This window comes from Maniola jurtina, chromosome 8, assembly GCF_905333055.1.
Source record: "Maniola jurtina chromosome 8, ilManJurt1.1, whole genome shotgun sequence".
Taxonomy (NCBI): Eukaryota; Metazoa; Arthropoda; class Insecta; order Lepidoptera; family Nymphalidae; genus Maniola; species Maniola jurtina.
The window spans coordinates 8,759,298-8,782,449 of NC_060036.1; the positions used below are offsets into that span (position 1 = coordinate 8,759,298).

At 36.5% G+C, this 23,152-nt stretch overlaps 1 protein-coding gene and 1 long non-coding RNA gene across 3 annotated transcripts in view; one reads left to right on the forward strand and one right to left on the reverse strand.

Annotated features, from left to right (window-relative positions):
- Positions 1-23,152, forward strand: part of LOC123867588 (forkhead box protein O) — a 113,915-nt gene that overhangs the window by 23,750 nt on the left and 67,013 nt on the right. The gene's annotated exons all lie outside the window — the stretch shown is intronic.
- Positions 10,649-22,462, reverse strand: LOC123867602. Its single transcript, XR_006796453.1, has 3 exons — positions 22,452-22,462; positions 21,243-21,246; positions 10,649-10,736 (listed from the first exon to the last, which is right to left on the reverse strand). It is a non-coding gene; the product is annotated as an uncharacterized LOC123867602 (long non-coding RNA).

A 23,152-nucleotide genomic window follows, 5' to 3' on the forward strand; every position in this document is an offset into this window, starting at 1 on the left:
TAGTTCACGCGGGCGAAGGCACGGCACTAATTTAGTATAATAAAAAGAATTGTTCTAACTGACTGACTGATCTAACACTTACTGCACAGCCTAAACCGCTGGGGTTAGAAACCTGCAATGTTGACAATAGGACCCTTTTATACCGTAGTTGCCGTAGGCACTCACTAAGACATGATATTTGTTTGGCAAATTGGTTTTTTTTTTAAATATTAGCCATTTTAATCATGACTAACATTCCCCTTTCCCCTCCAACTAAGCGTTAAGCTTGTGCTAGGAGTGGGTACGACAATAGTGCAACGGCTGGGGTTTAAACCGCAACCTTACGGAATTCAGTCCACTTCTATAACCGTTGAGCTGTTGAGGCTTATTTAAGGAAGTAATGTAGTTTTTCAGGATTTTTGTCAATTTCACAATTACTACGATTTTCAAAAATTCCACTTTAGCGAAGTTGGGTCGGGTCAGATAGTTCTAAATAGTTTCTTAGAACGTATATTATATACTTACAATCAATTATAAGAGGACAGATCCAGTTAAATTACAATAGATATACAAGATATGCTTTATTGAATCTATAGATATTATCTACTACTAGATGTGTCATTTGCATTGTAGGAAGCTCGCAAATCGTCGTTCTTGCTATTGGTAATTATATGATTAAGGTAATTAGGTACTATTGCTCACCGCTAATTGAGGTCGGGGGCCTTTAATTATAATTATCTGGGGGCAAATTAAGTAACTTTATTAAAATTACCATCGCTGATAATTTGTATTAACTGACGCATTTGAGTCGCAAATAAAATTATGCATAGGTTTTTATTGGGTACACAAAATGAGGATATCAACAAACTGTTGATTCTTCAAATAAAGGTATTGACGGTTTTAATTCGGTTTGACGGTTGAAAAATCGGCCCTTAGGGCCTTATCGAATTTTCAACAAGTGTAAATTAAAAATTTATAACACCCCCGACGATCCAAAGTATTTGAGTTTTCCAAAACATCATTTTCAAATAAATAATTATGTATTTAGGCAACGTCCATCTTGACAGCTTGACATTTGTCAATTGACATAATATTAAGAACCTAACGGTTATCTAACCTTCTTTTATACAAGAAAACTAGAAAAGAGCTGATAACTCTTAAACGGCTGAACCAATTTTTTTGGATTATACTCGTAGCTAAGAACACTCTCGATCAAGCCACCTTTCAAACAAAAAAAAGTAAATTAAAATCGGTTCATTCGTTTAGGCGCTACGATGCCACAGACAGATACACAGATACACAGATACACAGATACACAGACACACAGATACACAGATACACACGTCAAACTTATAACACCCCTCTTTTTGGGTCGGGGGTTAAAAATCCTTTCTTAGTGGATGTCTACGTCAATCTGCATGCCAATCTGTCCAGTAGTTTGAAATGTGTGTTGATAAATAAGTCAGTCAGTTACTTACTCAGTCATCTTTTCCTTTTATATATTTTGATAGATGGATTGGTCAGGAGAATAGCATTGGAATTGCAGCATCAAGGCTTGCATGAATGTCTATGGCCAGATCTTAATGGGTCTAGAACCGGTTGTAATGTCGCAGTGACGGGCGAATATATCGGCGTAAATATTGGGTTTCAATGTCACATACCACGACCATAGTTTTTTATCGATATCGATATGAAAAGTGCCAACTTTTATCAATTTGTAGGGTTCCGTACCTCAAAAGGAAAAACGGAACCCTTATCGTCAACGGATCCCTTATCGTAGGATCGTTTTGATCACGTCTGTCAAGAAAACCTATAGGGTGCTTCCCGTTGACCTAGAATCATGAAATTTGGCAGGTATCTAAATAGGTCTTATAGCACAAATAAAGAAGAAAATCCTAAAACCGTGAATTTGTGGTTACATCACCAAAAAAAAAAGTTAAAATGTGTCCTTGAACAAATAATTGGTATTTTCGATTTTCAAATTTAGATAACTATACCTACCAAGTGGGTATCATATGAAAGGGCTTTACCTTTACGTTCTAAAGCAGATTTTTATTTATTTTTTTTGCATAATATTTTTTGATTTATCGTGCAAAATGTCGGAAAAAATACCCGAGTACGGAACCCTCGGCGTGAGAGTCTGACTCGCACTTGGCCGGTTTTTTTAGAAAGTAATTAATAAATTACAAATCGACCTTGTACCTAGTCATACTTTAATCACGATCTCCTCCGCGAACTTCTGGCTTCTCTCTAGGGGTAGGTAGACAAGACTGCGTGGAGTCGGGGTGACCAGAAAAAAAAACGTCAACCAGAAAATACTAAGGAATTCCAAAGACTATCCTACTGAAACTAACTATATCAAAATCTATCGCAACTTTTACACAAAGTTTTTGTTTTAACTAAAACTTTTTTTTTAAACTTGAGGCTCGTGCATTTTATATGTACCTATACTTAGATTAGTGGATACCCGGCGCACCCGGCGTGTGCTACTACCTACTACACTAAAAACCGGTTAAGTGCAAGTCGGACTCACACACAAAGGGTTCCGTACCATCAATTTACTAAATCACATTAACACTGCGAGGCGATAAATGATTTATTAAACTAATTTTTCGTGAACACATTTCATACCAAACATGATTCTAGGTCAACGGGAAGTACCCTATAGGTTTTCTTGACAGACACGATAGAAGGACAGACAAACAGACAACGAAGTGATCCTATGAGGGTTCCTTTTTCGTTTTGAGGTACGGAATCTTAAAAACGTTTATACAAATGACATAACAGCCAACAGGTACTTAGAAGTTCATATTTCCAACACGTGTCTGAAAGCCTTAGCATAGGGACCAGAAGTCGATTGGTATGCGTTCGTTAAGTGCACACGTACTAAGTCGTAACAATGTTGCCTGAATTAATTATAATCGATAATAATGAGAGGTGATGTATAGTTTTGTTTGTACGAAGCAATTGTAAACTGATTGTAAATCGTTTTATAAGTCGCAATAGAACAGGATTGGGCGGCGCGGTTTGGCGCGGCTGGAGGAGTCGTGACGCAGACATGACGCGTTTGACGCCGCTTGCACCGCGTTGTCAGCGGATAAACAATTTACTGTTTGTAAACACGGTGCTCGCTGCTGGCAACGTAAATAAAGCCACGCTGCACTGCTTAGATGTCAATGGTAATGCGTTCTCGTTAGGGCTTGAACTCTGGAATTCCAGTTTTGGCGTAACTCCGGCGTAAATTCGTAAGATTACAGATTCGTTTGTGAAACCGGAGTTGTCGTGAACCTAACTGGAGTTTCGGTTTTCAAATAATTTTTTAGAGCTTTTTCAATTACATACCTAGTAAACAATCTTCATAAATTGTACATATGAAATAGGGTAAAAATTATCCCATTTTATCAATGGAAAACATCTAAGTTTATAGTTTATATTTAATAATTATAGTTAAGCACCTTAAAACAAAACCTAAAAGGAAATTTTTACTAATTAATTTTAAGGTCGTAAAATAAAGGTTTCTTTTCATTTTTCTGCCAAAATACCTTCAAGGCAAAATAGTGATCTTCTAGGAAAGCGCGCACCAACCTAGACCTAAGCTGGGTTATCGTTAAGCGAAGGCCTATATAGCAAAATTTCAGCTCTGGAGTTGGGTTTAGATGCTGAGCGTTCCAAATCCGGAGTTTTGTAAACTCCACACTATTTGTCCCAGAATTTTAAGTAGGTACTTATGGTAAGTAATGAAATCGGCGTCTACTGTCTTTAATACTGTGACATCACACATACAAAGACATTTACACCTACCACTATCATCTAAAACACTAATTTGTAAAGCATTCACTATTCACTATCCAATATCCATATCAAAGTGTGTTTGTTTGTCGGTTTGTCCTTCAACCACGTTGCAACAGAGCAATGGATTAATGGGATTTTGCATGGCTGTATTATACATATAGTTCAAGACATGGAGAGTGGTAAAGACTAATTTTTATCCCGGTAAATAAAAAGTTACCGCGAGATTTTAAAACCTAATTCACGGCATTCATTATAATATCTATTTGTACAATAATGCGCAGTGCACTGGTGTTTCACTAGACAACTGCGCAGCGATACGTTCACTAGCCTTTTCCACTTCTACATCAATTCTGAATTCTGTGATAATCTACTTAAATAGTTAAATACCTATTACCTATGTTAATTTTGTACCACGTCCGTACAACTACGGATCGTCGTCGCTTTGAATGTTTTTATACGCCAAGGAAATCATAGGTACATAGCGATCTTCGTATGATCGTACCTACCTGTTATGCATAGCATAATATAACTAGGTATGCATAATTCGTTCTATTATGTTAATTTGTTCAAGTTGAAATGCTGTCGGCCTTGGGAGGCGCCGCGCCGCTGGTTCCCGGCGATTTAGTTATTAATATACCTTAATATGGACAATAATAATAATAATTCATAGCTTTAAATAATGAAACAAGTGCAAACGAAAACTAAACTTCAACGAAAAAAGTCAAAATGAGAATTTCACAGTGCACTACTATGTGTACTATACCAGGTGTATGTGTGTTTCTAACCAATTAGATACCTACTCCATAGTCTAAGAAATCCTGTGATAACAAGTTCCCAATACAATATTATATGCTAGTCGACATGCACAGTACTTACGATAGTGATCACTGACGAAGAACGTTCAGATCATGATTTAAAAAATCAACATGTTGATAAATATACGTTAAGTACTATTTATTGAATTATCTCAACATGCGTGAAAATGGCCAAAAATCCATAGATCTATGTATAAAACCATGGATGTATAAAATGCACGGTGCGAGGGTGAAGAGAGGCAGAAGGTGACATAGACACTATTTAGAAAGCTAAGCTGGCATCGCCGGGTACTAACCCACCTCGCTTAGCTTGGCTCGTCTTGTGAACTGACGTAAGAAAATATGATGAAGCTACGATAGTTAAACTAACCTCATAGCCAAGCTAAGCTAAATTAGCTTAGCTAAACTAAAGTATACCAGCCTATCTCCCATTTATGTTAAGACTGGTTTCAGCTACGCCGTGCTACCACAAGATATGCTACGTCGGAAGTCGTATTCAATAATGCATTTAAGCTTATTATATTGTAGGCAACAGGTACATATCACGATTAATTTGGTGTTTTTATCTGCCGATATTTCGATATTCATTTTTTATTTGCCGAGATTACTCTTTTCGCTGTATCCATGGTGGATTTGTAAGCGAAGACAAAATCAATCAATAAATTCACATGGACGAATTCGATGGCAAACGTTAGTAGGCACATAAAAGACATTACAATGCAACATAGGTACCACATGAGTAGATATTAGGTACTCAGTAGGACATACTCGTAATACTTAGGTAGTTATTAATAAATAATAATAATAATTTTACCAATACCGAACTACGACACCAGTGCCGCGTTCGCTCTACTCGTCAGGAAAACCGCAGATACCTTTTTTATCCAACGTTGAACTGAAATTGAAGGAAAATATTATCAAATGACGTAAATAATAGTGCCGTTAAAACATTTACTTGGACATTTCATATTTCAATTTGCGAATCAAATTACCGCAAATAACAAATAAATAAGACATAATATAAGTACCGCGTACTTAACAATGCACTTGCACGAATCCCCACATAATAGCAATTCTATGATCTGTTCAATAGCTAACCCTGAGCTGGCTTCGCTAGAGGGTCGAATTCCTGTAAATCCTTTTTAGTAGGAATTAACGCTATGTAGATTACAAAACATAACATGCAAAATCTGGTTCAGTGGCAAAATCATGTATCTATTTTGTGTTGAAATGTAAATCGAAATATCAACGCACTACTGGATGGATCGGACTGAAAGATGACGTTGAAATCCGCTAAGAAAGGATTTTTGAAAATTCAACCCCAGGGGTAATAAAAACGGAATTTGAAATTTTTATAGTCCACGCGGTCGAATTAGCGGGCATAAACTAGTCAGTCATCACACTTAATCACACTAATTAATATTATAAAGGCGAAAGTTTGTATGTGTGTGTGTGTGTGTGTGTATGTTTGTTACTCTTTCACGCAATAACTACTGAATGGATTTGGCTGAAATTTGGAATGGAGATAGATAATATCCTGGATTAGCACATAGGCTACTTTTATCCCGGAAAATCAAAGAGTTCCTAGGGGATTTTAAAAAACCGAAATCCACGCGGGCGAAGCCGCGGGCATCAGCTAGTATTTTAATAATACGTTTGCAATATTATATTAAAATTTAAAACCGTTCGGTTAGGGTTACGAAGGTATCTTAATACTAAATAATCTGCAAGTTTTATCCCTAATTTCCTAAAATAAAACTATAAATAGGTAATGCTAATTAGTGGGTTATTATTTGCTATGAAAATTAAATCTTCGATAAAACCAAAATAAAATTAAACAGTTTATATTGTGCTATTTTTACCTTTATATGATGCCCGAGACTTCAGCCGCGTGGATTTAGGTTTTTAAAGATCCCGTGGGCACTGTTTGATTTTCTGGGATAAAAAGTTGCTTATGTCAATTACGGGGACGCAAGCTACCTCGGTACCAAACATACAAATCGCTTGAGCGGATGGGTTTTTGGGAATCCCGTGGGAACGTTTTAATTTTCCGGGATAAATAGTAGTTTATGCCCGTCCCCGGGATATAATCTAACCCTGTACCAAATTTCGTCAGAATCGGTTAAATTTTTGGGCCGTGAAAAGGTAGCAGTCAGACAGACAGACAGACAGACACACTTGCGCATTTATAACAGACAGACACAGATATTAGTTTCTAGAATATGTCTGCAAAATTTCATCGACTTTGGTTGCTTAATATTCAAATGAAATTGGAACTACAATAGTATGAAACGAGTGACGGAGAGAGCCCTGTTAAGAAAGGAACAAATAAGACGTTTGTGGGACGTAATTAGGTAGGTTCGCTAGCATTTTAACGAAACTCAGATGACTCGAGCTTCAAGGTTATTTCTAGATTATCTGAGTTCCTAATACACTCACTGAACCGAGTTATGCATAAGTTATAGCATTATTCTCGTCGCAATCAACCCACGCAAAGTTTTTAGCTACGACCGTGAACCCTGCGCAAGAGCATTTCACGTAAACTATGACATTTTACTGACATTGCGCTTCTATTACTTGTCTGACATTTGTATCGCGCAGAAACCTTGTGCAGAACTCGCTTGAACAGGGAGAACTGCCCCATAAATTCATTATTATACCTGCTACGAGTACCTAATATTTTGCATTTTAGATGGTTTTGTTTCTACGGATCGAATCACTTATCCACCCATTCCATTTTAATTTGATTCACTTTTCTTTTCTTCACTTTATATTTTTTTAATATTGCGAAGAATTTTTTAAATTGTTCAGTTTAGTATTAAATCAGAGTTTAATATTAAAATTAACTGAGGCGTCATGTTTCAAATCGAACTACCATGTCTGTGACGACCCATTGATTGCACGCTTACCTCAGATATCAGAAATATAAAACTTTAACTAGACAAGTTTTTTCCAATTACAGTTTTACGTTTTCCGTCTGACTTTGTACAGTAAATATATTTTTAAAGTGTTCATTGGAAGAAGCTTTAATTTATCTATAATTTAGATATACATAAAATTGAGTTTGCGCATCACGATGAAACTACTCAATGGATTTAAATGTGATTTGACATATTATTGCAAATACTATGGATTAAAAATTTAGAATATTTTGTATCCCGGTAAACAGTAGGGGTTTTTCGGGGCATTGGAAGAAATTTTTCGTTGATATTACTCCATAACTCCGTATTTGAACCGATTTAGACAATTCCCTTCTCATTGAAAAGGCTGTTCCACATTTAGTGAAGATTGATGAATATTATCGGAGATGAAGGATTGATCTTCTCAATGGATAACAGTAAAACACTCGCACAAGACTTGCTTTAGTACTTGCATATTGTATACATAATATTATTTACCTCATATTAATATGTAGCCCGCCCATTGCCATCTCAGCTTCGGACTCCGTTGTGCTCAGTCTGTTACTTTGGTTCTTCTACGGATCCCTTTATTACTGATTTGGTCTCGTAGAGAAACTCTGAGCATAACTCTCCGTCGCCCGCTAGTTCTGAGCTTTTTCATGCGTACGTGAGCATCAATTAGTACAATATATTTATCTTAGCCTACCTTATAGTAGACTAGCTGATGCCCGCGACTGCGTTCGCGTGGATGTAGGTTTTTAAAATCCCGTGGGAACTCTTTGATTTTCCGGGATAAAAAGTAGCCTATATGCTAATCCAGGGTATAATCTACCTCCATTCTAAATTTCAGCCCAATCCGTCCGTATTTGCGTGAAGGAGTAACAAACATACACACACACACACACACACACACACACACACACACATACACATACAAACTTTCGCCTCCATAATATTAGTGTGATACCCAGTAGGTATTGCGTACCCTGGTATGTCACGTTACCCTTGAAAATAAGATTCCTGACCGGTTTACGATCTATTTAACGTAGTTCGTTCACCGTTACATACTCGTCTACTTACTTGGTGAAGAGCAGGGATGCGGTTATCTCGCGCTATTTTCTCGCTTTGCTCTTTATAAAAAGATAGCTGACGCACTCGACGTGAGGTCGTTGACCCGCGCAGCTGCGGTCAAGCACTAATATATTATGCGTTTATTGATAGTAGGTATGGCGAATTTCCGAAATAGAATTCCTTGCGACTTGGACTATCCAACACTAGCAAACTTCTCCTCTCAGCAAAGATTGCCTGGTAGAGATTGCTCCAAGCAATAAGGCCGCCTTTGCACACAGTTGATTTTTTTTTCTGATTTCTTCTCTCTGTTTTGTGATTCTTCACATGTGTTTTTGTGTGCAATAAAGTGTTCTATCTATCTATCTATCTATAGAAGTGGATTGTAATAAGTATTATGAAATGATGGCTTTCTATTGGCAATTTTTTTTTAAATTCAACATTGTGTGAAATGTACAGGTGCCAAAATTATTTTATTTGGCGCCAAGAGCGTAATGACCCAGAATCACGATTGAGCTACATTAAAATCCTGAAATACAAAATATGTAGATTATTCCATGTTACAAATTACAATTCAATTTCGTTCCAAGTTCTAATCCAATTCGGTTACGTCGTTTTGTCCAGGCTTTGAGTAGCCAAAGTTTACCTTCTCAGATTTTTGGCTGGATTTTTAGGGTTCCATACCTCAAAAGGAAAGAAGGAACCACTATAGGATCACTTCGTTGTCTGTCGTGTCTGTCAAGTTGGGGCAATCAAAACCTGTAAAGTACTTCCCGTTGACCTAGAATCATGGGCAGGTAGCAACCATTGTATTACAAAAGGAAAGCTTAAAGCGAAAAATCTGAAAACTATGAATTTGTGGTTACTTCGCAAAAAAAGTGTCACTTCTTGTACGATATGGTACCGTGTGCGCGTAAGACTCGCTTTTGACCGGGGGTTTTTACTTAGAAGTTAAAATAACTACACACTTACTTTTTTAACTGCCTCATCGATCTAGTGGCAAGAATGTTCGACTGCGGAGGACGAGGTCCTGGGTTCAATTCCCAAGTTGGGCCAAAAACAAGTAAGCATTGGGTTTTTCTGAGAAGAAATTCTCAGAAGGTAGTAGCCTGGCGTTAGGAAGTTGGCGGTGTGTCTCCTCCGTGCCTCGGAGAGCATGTAGAGCCTTCGGTCCTATGAACCTAAAATCATGAAATTTGGCAGCTAGGTAGGTCTTATAGCACAAGTACAAGAATAAATCTGAAAACCGCGAATTTGTGGTTACAAAATTAAAAAAAAAAAAATGTGTTTAAATTTTCAAAGTAAGATAACTATACCAAATGGAATGGAAAAAAATACCCAAGTACGGAACCCTCAGAACTTACAATTAGATCTTCACACAGAATCAATCTATCCATTGTTGAAAACCGAATGAATATCCGTACAGTATCTCAAATAAACTTGGCGAAGCAACTTTGTTTTACAAAAAGAAGTCATAGTGATTGTTTGATAACAATCTAGTGATAAGAATTTGAGTAACCTTGGTCTCTGTAAAGAAGCCTACGTAAAATCAACAAGTGCCCGCTGCCCGCGCATGCGCGATGGCTCAGTTCTCGGCCGTCTTGGGAAACCAGACTGCCGAGTACTTTTCCACTATTATTTGTGACTGAAACACAAAATTATAAACTAGCCACAGGGCGACACAGTTCATATTGGATGCCCGCATGATCATCGCCATCATGATCAACATATCACTGATCCATTATTGAGCACGGCCTCCTCTTAGAAAGGCCATGGTCCGTTGCGGTGGTCAAGTGCGGATTGGCGTCTAGGCCAGCGTGAAGTCTTTCACACGCCTTTGAGAACATTATGGAGACCTCTCAGATATGCGGGTTTCCCCACAATGTTTTCCTTAAATATAAGCACTAAGCAATAAGCAATTAATAAGCACCGTTAATTGCTTAAACGTATACCAACTCCGAAAATAAAATATTGTACCTACCTGTACAATTTTTTTCGTAAAAAACTAATTATTTCGATATATTTCACCTTAAAGCCTGCCTTAAATACCTGTAATGTAACAATACTATTAGTTGCATCAGGAATGATTTTAAGCTTATTTCGTGGTTTAACAATATTTTATATTAAAAATAACGGATACATACCACGATTTGTTTGTTTTATCTAACTGTCGATATTTCAACTAAGTTGCATGAGTCGTGGGGTTACGGCGAGCCTGACAATCAGTCAGCCTTAGAATAAAAACCCAGGAGGCAGTATTCACCTTAACGGCACAATATATTTTACAACGACCTTAATTAATGCCATATATGTATATATTGGGCGAGTGAAAAAAAAAAAACGTATTCAAAACGAGACATAACTACCTACCAATGCACTTTCAAAAATATCGGCCAATTATAAAACAGGAGTTCATTGTTTCGTTATATTGGGTGGTCTGTGGTTCAATATCTGCCATTTGGTATTAAGTTAATATCAATAAGTGGTTAAATTATGAGTTATATTAATCGGCCTTGGCATTGTAAACTTGAAAAGATACTGCTCTGAGCGTATTTCAGTTAAAGAACTGATTAAATGGAATTCTCAGAGACTCTTTTGCAGAGCTAAACGATCTGCTGTTTCAATAAGATGCTGTATTCAGATAAGAAAGAAAATTTTAATAGTAATTATTATTAATTAGGTATATCTACCTACCTAAGATTTCAGTACAATTAAATTCTCTTATACATTTTTTAATACATAAAATATTTACAAAACTATTTGTTATTTTCGGAAGAAAAGTGTACATACTTAAGTACTAGGTATTGTATGCATTATTGTCTAAGAGAACATTGAGCCGAGTTTCTTGCAGGTTCTCGGTAGGAACGGTATTCCGAACTAGTGGTAAATTATTTTGACGATTCAAAAGCACTTGTAAAAGTTAACTTGAATAAAAAAAAAATCTATTCTATTCTAAAAGATTAAAAAAAAATCTTTTCTATTCTATTGAAGAATATATAAATAAACATATCAATATAATTAATTAGTCGGTGTATGCTGTATGTAAAGCCTATAGGTACAATTACGGATAATATGAATATCTAATTATACCTATGCAGGTATACTTTTGCTAAATTGGCTATCATTTCCTGCATGGAGGAGGATCACGTAACAATTTGTGCGAAAGAATTTGGCTCTTTGTGTCACCCAATTTCACGGGCAAAAATAAACTCGAGGCAAGTAGATATATGCATGTGTGTCAACATGTCTCATTCGCGTCAAAATAATTATGAAGATTTCATACAGATTTTGTTTATTTATTTTATTTTGTTTATTTATTTTTGAAAACATGAACTGTGACCTGATAAAATCTGACCTGGCGGCCCAGTAAAAGAAAAACCTAGGAAAACGATTACTTACTAAATCAATTAGATAAAAGTTTTAATTGATATCAATTCACCCTAAGGCTGAGACCACAACACTGAGATGCGACGTCGTGTCGTAAAAATCTACGACGTCGAACAACGCACTGTGCTTTCCAATGCGGTGTCGCACCGTACAAACTTGCGATGCGACGACGTATTCCCATTCAGTCAGTATCTTTTCAGTTTTTGCGCCAAGTGCATACTTTCTTTTTTGGATTTTCTTGATGCGTCATACGCATAATGCAAGTAGAAGTAGGATACGTGTAATCCGTAGTAGGATATCAATGTCCATGGCTCACTAGAAAATGACGGTTAGAGTTCTCTCGTACGATGCCGTAAGCGATGAAATTTTTACGTTGCGTCAACGCAAAAACGTGATGCGGCATCGTTTTTGCGATGCGATGTCGCACCGCAGTGTTGTCGCCTCGCTCTAAAACTAGCGAACCCGCAGCACCGTAGTAGCTTCGTTCACGTGAAATGTTTGGAAATCGGTGATCGAATAGAATTTCCGAAAATCCTTAAACACGTATTTTTAAATTTTTAGCCAAGAGACTTGATAATCATGGTAGTAACTAAAAAAAATGAAAAAAATAAAAGACTTTCGTACAAAGTTTCTCCTTCTAATTTGACCTCTATAATAGGTGTGGAATTTCAAAAAATCCTGAAACACGTATTTCTTCATTTTTAACTGAAAGCCGAAATAAAAAATTTCATGGATATAGACATCCATTCATAAAAACTTTTACCCCTATTTAGAAATTTCCAAAAATCCTTTCTTGGTGCGTGTCATAAAATAAACATACCTACTGTCAACTTTTAGGCTACTTTTTATCTCGCTCGTAATATCCCAAACCTAAGTATATATAATTCCAGGAGAAGTTGCGGGAATAATCTAGTTTTATTTGACAAATTGACCAACGTGATTAGGTAATTGTTCCTGTTTATAAATTATTATATGTATGTATATTGATAACTTTGAAGAGATGTCAGTTTATCTTTATATTATTATATCTATTAAGTAGGTTAGGTTGGGATCAAGGATCATCAAGGAGGATCAAGGTAAGTGATAAGTGATGACCTGAAATTTCCACTGCACTTATTATAGGTATTATTTATATTATTGGCTCTTATTAAGCCCTGTAGAAAGTCAAGTCTTGCGTAATATATTATTGTTATCTCAATTTTATTTATTTTGGAAATATTTTTATTTTTCTTAATGCCTTATGAAATCATTCAAAACTAGCTGACCCAACCCGGCTTTGCTCGAGTGGCATTTTTCAAAATCGGTGAGGGGGTGGAATTTCAAAACCAAAAATCCTGAAACATTCTCCTACTTCTTCATTTTTGCTCAAAAGTCCGAAAATGACGAAATATTTCAAAAACCTAAATCCACGCGGACGAAATTGCGGGCATCATCTAATGCTAGATAATATGGAGATTAGAGGCCTTCATGTCAGTCCATATTGGAATTTTCCTTGCGTTCGTTTTTGAATAGGTAATATTCGTTCGATACTACCATTAACACCCAATCAGGGTCAGAATGGGGCATACCAATCTTATCAATAATTTTAAATTATGATCGTCGTCGATCACGCGATTGTCACATTTTAGGGCCATAGCAAACACGATGCTTTTAGCATCAGCGATTGGCGATTTAGTTGCTTTTCTCAAGCTCGATGCCGCATTTGAACGCTGAATTCCGCCACATATGACAATTTCAAGTTACTGTGATTATAGTTACAATTTGATTTTCAGAAGCTCAGTGCCGCGTCCGAACGCTTAAAACGCGCGATTTCAGTACAGTGATCGAACGCAGCAAGTCGTCAAAACGCGATGCAGCATCGAAACAATCCCTAAAACGAGCAATTTCAATATAGCCGTCGATTGTCTGTCTGTAAAGCTTGAAACTTCAGTTCGGACGTTCCAAGCCGTCGTCGCATCCCTAACGTGCCCTCACCGTCTCTTCTCGCCGCAAAGCAGTCGCAAAATCGCTGATCGCCGTCGCATATGTGCTAGGGGCCTTAATGGTGTCTGTAAAGCTTGAAACTTCAGTTCGGACGTCCCGAGCCGCCACGCCCCAGGTCGTCTCTTAACTGCTAAATAATCAGCTGCTTCAACAGCTGGATAGAAGTAATCTTCAAGGTACTATCCAATGCCCCAATGGCCACCTAGCCCTACAAAATGATGTTTAGCAAAATTAAACGTGTCCGTTACTCGTTATGGCAATGACTCAGAAATGCAGCCAGCCATCCAGTTAGCATTTTACTGACGCACATTAAGATAAAACCGCTGTTGAATGGGACAACCCACCATGCATGTATAAATAAGGCTGTTAACTATCCATACCAGTATTATTAATGCGAATGTATGTCTCTCTGTACTCTGCCTGCTAGCATTTTACGGTCCATCTGTTAAACTGATTTGAATGAAAAACACTAAGTTGCTTATAATCCGGGACGGACATGGGTTATTTTTTTATCTCGTAAAATCGAAGAATTCCTACGGGATTCTTAAAAGCCAATTCTTTTAACCGATGTTTATGAAAGGGACAGGGATAGCTTGCATCGCGGAAACTGACATAGGCCTTTGTTCCTGAAAAGTTCTAGAATTTAGAATTTAGAAGACAAAATCCTGGGCATCATCTAGATAAATAAATGTACACAAAACTATAATAAAAAATATAATAAAAATACTACAATAAAACTTAAAGCTAGCCTTATCTAATTACTATACACACTACTATACAAGTTCAAGTTATGCCCGCGTGGAATGGTGCCAAGAATACTGGCTGCATTTCCACGCTGGACAAAACTTGTTATTGACCTACAGTTTGATACTTGCGCTGACTTCATGAGCATGGGCTGATCGCATATTACATCTCCTTCCTATGCAAAAAATGGAAGAATTGCAGTGGAAATAAGTACATGTTGATGACGCTTTCCATGCGCTTTCCTTATTTCTTCGGCGAATTTCAGTACTGAATAACTCGTAGCATGTGGCATGTGGTATTAGTAATTCTATGAATAGCTATTTATTATTGCTTTAGCTAATATTACAGTAAATTACAAAAAAATGCCAATACCACCACTATAATGCGTAAAAAATTAACTTCTCACGCGCCATTTTAACCTGTATGTGTCAAATATCATGACCAAAGTACGATTTTAGTCCTTATTTTAAAGGTGAACTCGAACTTTTGACATCACAGTTGACCCATAGAGTTAAAATGACGCGTGAGAAGTCATTTTGTACGGACTATACTACCATCACTTATTTTTAAAAAGGACTAGGTCGACTTTCCACAAACTACTAAAATTACGATAGGTTTTTGAGGCCCCATTTTTTACCTCTGTGGCATCGTAGCTCCTAAACTAATGAACCGATTTTAATTTTGTTTTTTTTGTTTGAAACCACTTTTCAACTTGATTGAGAGTGTTCTTAGCTATAATCCAAGAAAATCGGTTCAGCCGTTTGAAAGTTATCAGCTCTTTTCTAGTTACTATAACCTTCACTTGTCGAGGGTGTTATAAATTTTTAATTTACACTTGTAAATTCCTCAAAAACGTGAGGGTCTGCGTAACATAGGGAACCAAAAATTGAGCTTTGCTTGAGCTATATCTATAATAATTATGTCAGTCAGTCAGTCTCTTATTATACTTAATACTAAAAATTACGTAGCTTACTGTAGCTTATTAGTAAATTATATAGTAATTAGCAATCATCTAAGAACTAAAAAATAAATTAAATTAAACTAATTAAAATTAAATTAAACTACACCGCAGCCTTCACGATTATAGGCCGCCATATGAATCGTCTGGTTTTAATTTATTTATTTTAGTTTTCATTTATTCCCAGAGCCGACTACTCTTTTGTAAATCCTAAATTTCGTCAAGGATCATAACTTATAATCGCTAAGTTTATGATAATCGATAATTGTGATTGTACAATGATATACGTAACCGATACCCCGTGACTTCGATAAGATAACAAATGAGTTTGTTACATATTATATAGGTATAATATATAGGTATTATATAGGTAGGTACCTAACATTTTATACATTTACTTGAATCCACGAGGCTGTTCACTTGGAAGCTATAATAATCTAAAATTGTATAACTAAGCAGCTGGCGAACAAAACGGTGTAATTACACTTCTGATCAAAATCTTTTTGGCCCACTGATTGAATACAAAACTAAACTCATTTCCAAGCCTGGAACAATGGCCTAAAACTGTGCTAAATATGAGTCTAAAGCTCGTGATTTTGACCAAAATCGTATTAGATTTTCAGACGCTTGCATTCAATTTGTTGCACCTATAAAATTTTACTTTGTGCACACAAAACGGTGTAATTCACCGTTTTGTTTTATAACTATTTTTAGGGCGTATAGTACGTAATATGTACAAAATCGGTTCCATAGCTGCTCACAACGTGAAACGGTAGAACCAACGGTGGCTGCTAATTTTTCTTGGCACATTCGTTCTTTCACATTGGGAATCATATTGGATTAATCCGGAGCCAATGTAAAGTTGTCGTATTTGAAAATTCTTACCTATAAGTACACTTACGTTACTGGTTCCATAATATCATGATGATTTAGTCCCTGAGACTACAGAAAAAGCCATAGCAGCATAAAGAAAAAGCCATAGCAGCATAAGAAAAAGCTATAGTAGCATAAAGAAAAAGCCATAGCAGCATAAAGAAAAAGCCATAGTAGCATAAACAAAAAGCCATAGCAGCATAAAGAAAAAGCTATAGTAGCATAAACAAAAAGCCATAGCAGCATAAAGAAAAAGCCATAGCAGCATAAAGAAAAAGCTATAGTAGCATAAAGAAAAAGCCATAGCAGCATAAAGAAAAAGCCATAGTAGCATAAAGAAAAAGCCATAGCAGCATAAAGAAAAAGCCATAGTAGCATTAGCGCTACTGGTGCTACATGCCAGTTTGGATAGTGTTCAATTGATTTGAACAGAAGGTCGGCATTCCTACCTATTTGAACAGCGAATAATACTTGCCCTTGATGACCAAAAATAACAGTATTCGTCGGGAGTTTCCACGGGTTTTCGCTTTGCCAGCCACATACTACATCCAGAATCAACCTATGGTCACTTCTTCTGAGGTATTAAAATCAAAAAATTCTTAAGGTACCTAATAGACATAATATACGTATATTCAGCGAAACATACGATTTTCTTTTTCACTAATTCATAAAATATTTTATATAGATATGTACATTAAATGAAAGACGACACCTACCCATTTCAACGCCGTAAGTAATCGCATTTCATGATATCTCATGTGTAACTCGTGGTGTCAAAGTTCAGTGATGTCCACGTCAGCTTAGTTGTGCGAGTATTTACGCTTCGAAAATAATATGTGGGTATGACAATTTACTATTACTTAAGGAATGGAAACGTCATTGCACGTGTACGTATGAAATATTTACGTAGTAAAAAATTCTGATATTTGAGGGGCCCAGGCCGAGTGCGCCGAATGACGTTGAGTAGAATCGCAATGCGACGGGTACCTAGCGGAAAGTAGTAGTTGTGGTAGTAGCATAGTGCGCCGAGTTGTGGCTGAACCGTTTTATTGGCGAAAATCGACTGGCTCCTAACGCTGTACTCCACATAGCTGCAATCCCGTGTGTCTAAACATTATGTTAATTTTTCCTTCTCATTATTCACTAAATTATCATCATGTGGAATGGTCATGTCAATAACTATTGCTCGACGCGTTGATCGATTAACTTACACTATATCAGGGCTCATACTCCTATTTTACACACTAGAACTGACACTGAACCATATGATCTACAATAATATGCCACCTCATCTTCTAAAGGCCGTATTGAAACGCAAGTTGTTGATGAATTATCCTGTCTTTCTGATTATGTCTGTCTAAATATTCCTTGCTAGCATCTTGCTACAACTGGAGACGATAGGCCTAAGTGATTCCTCAGGACGATAGCATAGTGCCATCTCATATAATGTCTTTCTGGCAGATATCCGTTTTGATAACGCTTCGTCCATAATTTCACACACAACCCCCTTAGGTTCTCCTAAGTTTAACTAAGATACAGGAGTAGTTAGATGGACATCCACAGCCTTGTACAATTTACCAGGCAACTCCTTGCTTTCCAACAGCTATCCGAAGTAGATACTATGTAAGTTCTATAGGCTTGTGCCAATTCTCTTAACCTTAAAAAACAGGGTGAGCCTCTTGTTAACTGCAATTAAATCCATAAATATAGCTACATTCATCTTGAAAGAAAGGTATTCTTGAACTTTGCCGAAATCACGGTTCTGGAGGCTCTTGGCATTCAATAAACCACGTCCTCCATACTTGCATGAGATATGCAATCTCATAAAAGATGAACGTGGATGATATTATAATATTATGTCGGCAAAACTTTACGAACCTCTCGATCCAAAGTATCCAATTCAATTTCAGACCATTTTAGAATGTCAGAGGTATATGAGTGAGAAGGGCATAACCCAACCATTGAAGGCCCGAATAATGTTGCCATAAACAAAATACTACCTATTAATTTTCTATCCTATTTTGATTCTGCAACATTCAATAGCAAGAGCATTAGACATTTCAAAATATTTCACCTTCATTGAGAGATCTGAGAATTAAGTGGGCATGAAAGAACTAGGTCCTCAAGTTCACAACTCTACGTCGCTCTATATTGTTTATTATTATTTATTAGACTACCCACCCCTGTAGCACCCCAGGGCGCCCGACCTGATTTCACTCTGGTGGTATTTAATAGAGAGAATCTGCATGCATTAAGTTTCTAGATCCAGAGGTAGGAACTCTTTGAGCTATTATTTAAATTTTTGGTACATTGAACGATGATTGAACGCACTTTTTGAAGTTTACGTGCGCGTGTAGGAAGAGCGGCAACGTCGCATCGCTTGTCAGTGCGGGGGTGCGGTGTGTGCCGGTCTGCGCGGGGGGCGTAGCAACAGGCGCCGCACCGGCCACGTGCATCGCGGCCTTGCCACTGTTCGCGCCTTTTTACATTGAAAACTAATCACACGCACTCGGCACTACATCGTTACATAATTAACCGACTACAGAAGAGTTAAGGGCCGTTTACAGTTTACGTGTAAGATGCTCGCCAATAGCCATTTTATTTAATCACGGCCACAAAACAGAGACGATAGCCAGTAGACTACCTACCTACATATAGCATTTGGTTTGGCGTTCGAGGTTGTGTCATTGTGCGTGTGTTCGTATTTACTTATGCCCTTTTGCTACTCATTACTTTTCTGAAACTACTGGGCCGATTTTAATGGGGCTACTTGCATTAGGTAAGTGTGTACTTACCTAAGTTATACGTATCACTTTTGAGTTGGTTGTTAGATAGATACCTACCTAGGTACCTACGTTTTATGTCGAGAAATAATTTCCGTTGATCAGTCATTATTTTGGTGAATCAGTCATTTTTTGCAGCTGTTTTAAATAAGTAGGTAGGTACCTATTTAAAACTAAATCATTAAAAAATTTAAACACTGACCAGATAGGTAGGTAGTAGGTACCTACTTAGCAAAGTTATTATTTATCATAAATTGTATGTATGTATGGCCTGTTTTGATAAAAATAACAAAAAATATAACTTATCAACAGACAGAGATAATAATATTACAATATCCTTGTTACAGATACTTAGTTTGTTATTAATTTTAGCCATAAATAAAGAATTCCAAGCAAAACCGTATATCCATGACATAATACTGCAACCGTTAATTTATTTAAAAGCGATAATTTAAGGACATTATTCCGTGTAGGCGTTCGCAGCTAAGCAAAATAATCACGGCTTACATTAGGTATGTAGATGGCAGTCGACACGGAAGTCATTAACGTTTTGTGGCCTTCACAAGCCTCGGGACCGATCGAAGTACTCGTACTAGGGCCCTTTTTTCCTGGTGATGTAATAATCATGAACTTATATACCTACCTGCCTATTACTGCACGTAGACGTTCGTCGTCTATTCTACTCAAATGGCTAGTTCAAAGGTAGACTTTATTTTAGCAGAACTTATAATTCTAGTTAGGTAAATGTATTACTTAAAATTCTACTTTTTACTAGTTGTATCAAAGGTTTTCAGTTAGAACTTGTTTCTACTTGGTAAACGGGTTTTAACTGTATTATAATATTACAAGTTACATAAAAAGATAATATGTAGTGTGATATATAAAAAACAGAATGATATACTTACCCGGAAGTCGAGACAGGTACCTAATAGTATTGGCATAATATATCTAATCGAATTATTGCTAGCAGACGCGTTTTTTTTTTTTTTTTTTTTTTAATCTTTATTTTTCTGGGACTTTTGTCCGACACGGACACGCCAGCCCCATCGTAACCTAAATTACATTCTAAATAACATCGTGGAATGCAACAGATACAAGTGGAGAGATATTACTGCCTATGCAGAAATACATCAATAATAGACTTGAATCTCTCTGCTGTCGGTGTAGTTAACATACTCGTAAAACTACCCATGTCAAATCTATTAATGCTATATCTCCGCACAAGACTCTCTCTCCGCGCGCTGTATCTGCTACATTCCACTAGTACGTGCTGGACATCATCTGTCGTACCACATACTTCGCACTTGTCAGAATCAGCTTTTTTCATTAAAAATGCGAATTTGTTAGAAGGATAGTGTCCAGAACGCAACCTATGAGCTACGACTACATATTTTCTACTTAAACAAGTATTACCAAACCAAGGGAAACGAGGAGGCTGACATTGGATAGTTTTATACCAAATTCCTTTTTCCCTACTTCTTATATTAAAGTATTCCTTAAATTTATCACAACATTTATTTTTAAAACTATTTAAAATTTCTGTAAAAAATGGTACAATGGACAATTCTTTACCAACATTTATTGCCGATTTCGCTAGTTTATCAGCCTCCTCGTTTCCTCTTAGGCCTATATGAGAAGGAACCCATTGCAATCGCAGATTTATGTGCCTAAAATCATATATTTGTTTCAAGATTTCGAAAGCTATCGGTAGACCTCTGCTATATCCAGAGGCGCATCGAGCTAGGTGTTGCAAGGCACTTCTGCTATCTGAAAAGATAACAAAATATTGCCCGCTTAATCCAGAAATGTATTTCAAAGCTTCTGAAATTGCAACGAGCTCCATTGTCATAATACAAATTTGTTGATTTGTTTTAAACATAACTGATTTCCTTTCACCTAAATGGCAAAAAGCTGCTCCCAAACCCATATTATTTTTGGACCCATCTGTATAAATGTGTACCCAGCTCTCATATTTTTCTTGTAGTTCATTGATTACCAAGTATTTTAGACAATCAGGTTCAACTTCTTTTTTTGCTACCGATAAACAATCTAAATTCGCCCTGATTACCCTATTTAAATTTATATAAGACACCCATACATCAATTTGGTACATGTCTAGTACATCAGAAGAATAAATGTTACATTGTCTACATTCGTCATAATATGTGGTTAGCAATAATGGCTTTTTTTTCGACTGCCAATATCTATCATGAGAGCTTGAGCCAAGATCATCTAAAAGATTCACAATTACATTATTTGACCAAGTCATATTTTTAATTAGATATTTATATGCAAGATACAAGCGTCTTAAAAACAATGGTTGGATGCACACCTCGCTCTCCATGACGTGGATAGGAGTACTTTTAATAAATCCACCAATGATTCGAAGGGCCTGATTCTGAACTCGATCAAGCTTCAACAAATGTGTCTTTGCACTAATATCATATAAAAAGCTCCCATAATCCAATCTACTTCTAATTAATGATATATAAAGGCTCCGTAAGTGCTTAGGGTGTATACCCCAACCGGGGCCAGCCAACACTTTAAACAAATTTAAAAACTTTAATATCTTTTCTACTAGCTCCTTAATATGTCTATTCCATCGCAACGACCTATCCAACCACAAACCCAAGTACTTAATGTTTTCATCTATACCTATTGCAATATTATTGTTAGCAACCAGCTTTATCTGTTTTCTTCTGTACCCTCTATTAAATATACATAATTTTGTTTTGCTTGTCGATATCTGAAGACCTATCTCATCTAAATTTGTAACTATAGAATTTAAAGCCTCTTGTAAATTCGTTTCACAAATATTCAAGTCTTTATGACGGAGATAAATGACAAAGTCATCTGCATATTGCGAGATGAAAACATTTTTAATTTGATGACAAATCATATAAGTGGTTATATTAAAAAGTAATGGTGACAAGGGATCTCCCTGCGCTAGTCCTCTATTTGCATGTCTAATCTCAGTTAACTGACTATTATTTTCATATTTAATCATTAGTTGCCTATCACTCAAGAATGACCATAAGTATTTACAAATATTTTTTCCTATATCTAGTTCATCTAAAATTTTAACTACTCTATCAACTAAAATGTTATTATATGCATTCTCGATGTCTAAAAAACAAGCCGCTGTGGACATTTTTTCGGAAAATCCTACTTGTATATATGTCACAAGTCTTGATAGGCAATCTAGGCTGGATTGGGCCCTCCTAAAACCAACTGTATGTGGCGACAATATTTTATGTTTTTCAACATACCATTCAATCCTTTTGCCTAACATGTTATGAAATATTTTACAAAGACAAGAAATGAGTGCTATCGGTCTAAGTTTTGGATCTGTATTTGCATTAGTCGTGGCTTTGGGAATAGGCACGATCAAAGTCTTCCGCCATTGATCTGGTACGACGCCTAACCTAAATATAGCATTATAAATATTTAAAAGATACAATTTACCAGCTGGCGGTAAATTAAAAATCATTGAATAAGTTACCCCATCACTACCAGGAGCTGTATCTTTCTTTTTCAGACAACATTCTAACTCTTGTACTGCAAACAGTCTTTGTAATAATTCGTTGTTAGAATTAAATATGGGTGGACAGTTAATGACTGAATCTGGTGTCAAAGAATACAGCAATGCTTTGGTCTTTTCGATTGATGGACAAAACTTAGATTTTCGATAACCTTTAAACCAACGCATATAAGATGCGTTGACACACATGACCGATGTAGAAGTTGATTCATTGATATTCAAACAAAATTTTTGCCAATCCAAAGATCTAGCTTTCTTTAATAAAACATTAGATTCCCTAGTTTTCTCCTCCAGTTTTCTAAGATTTTCAGGAGTAGGATTTTTTCGAA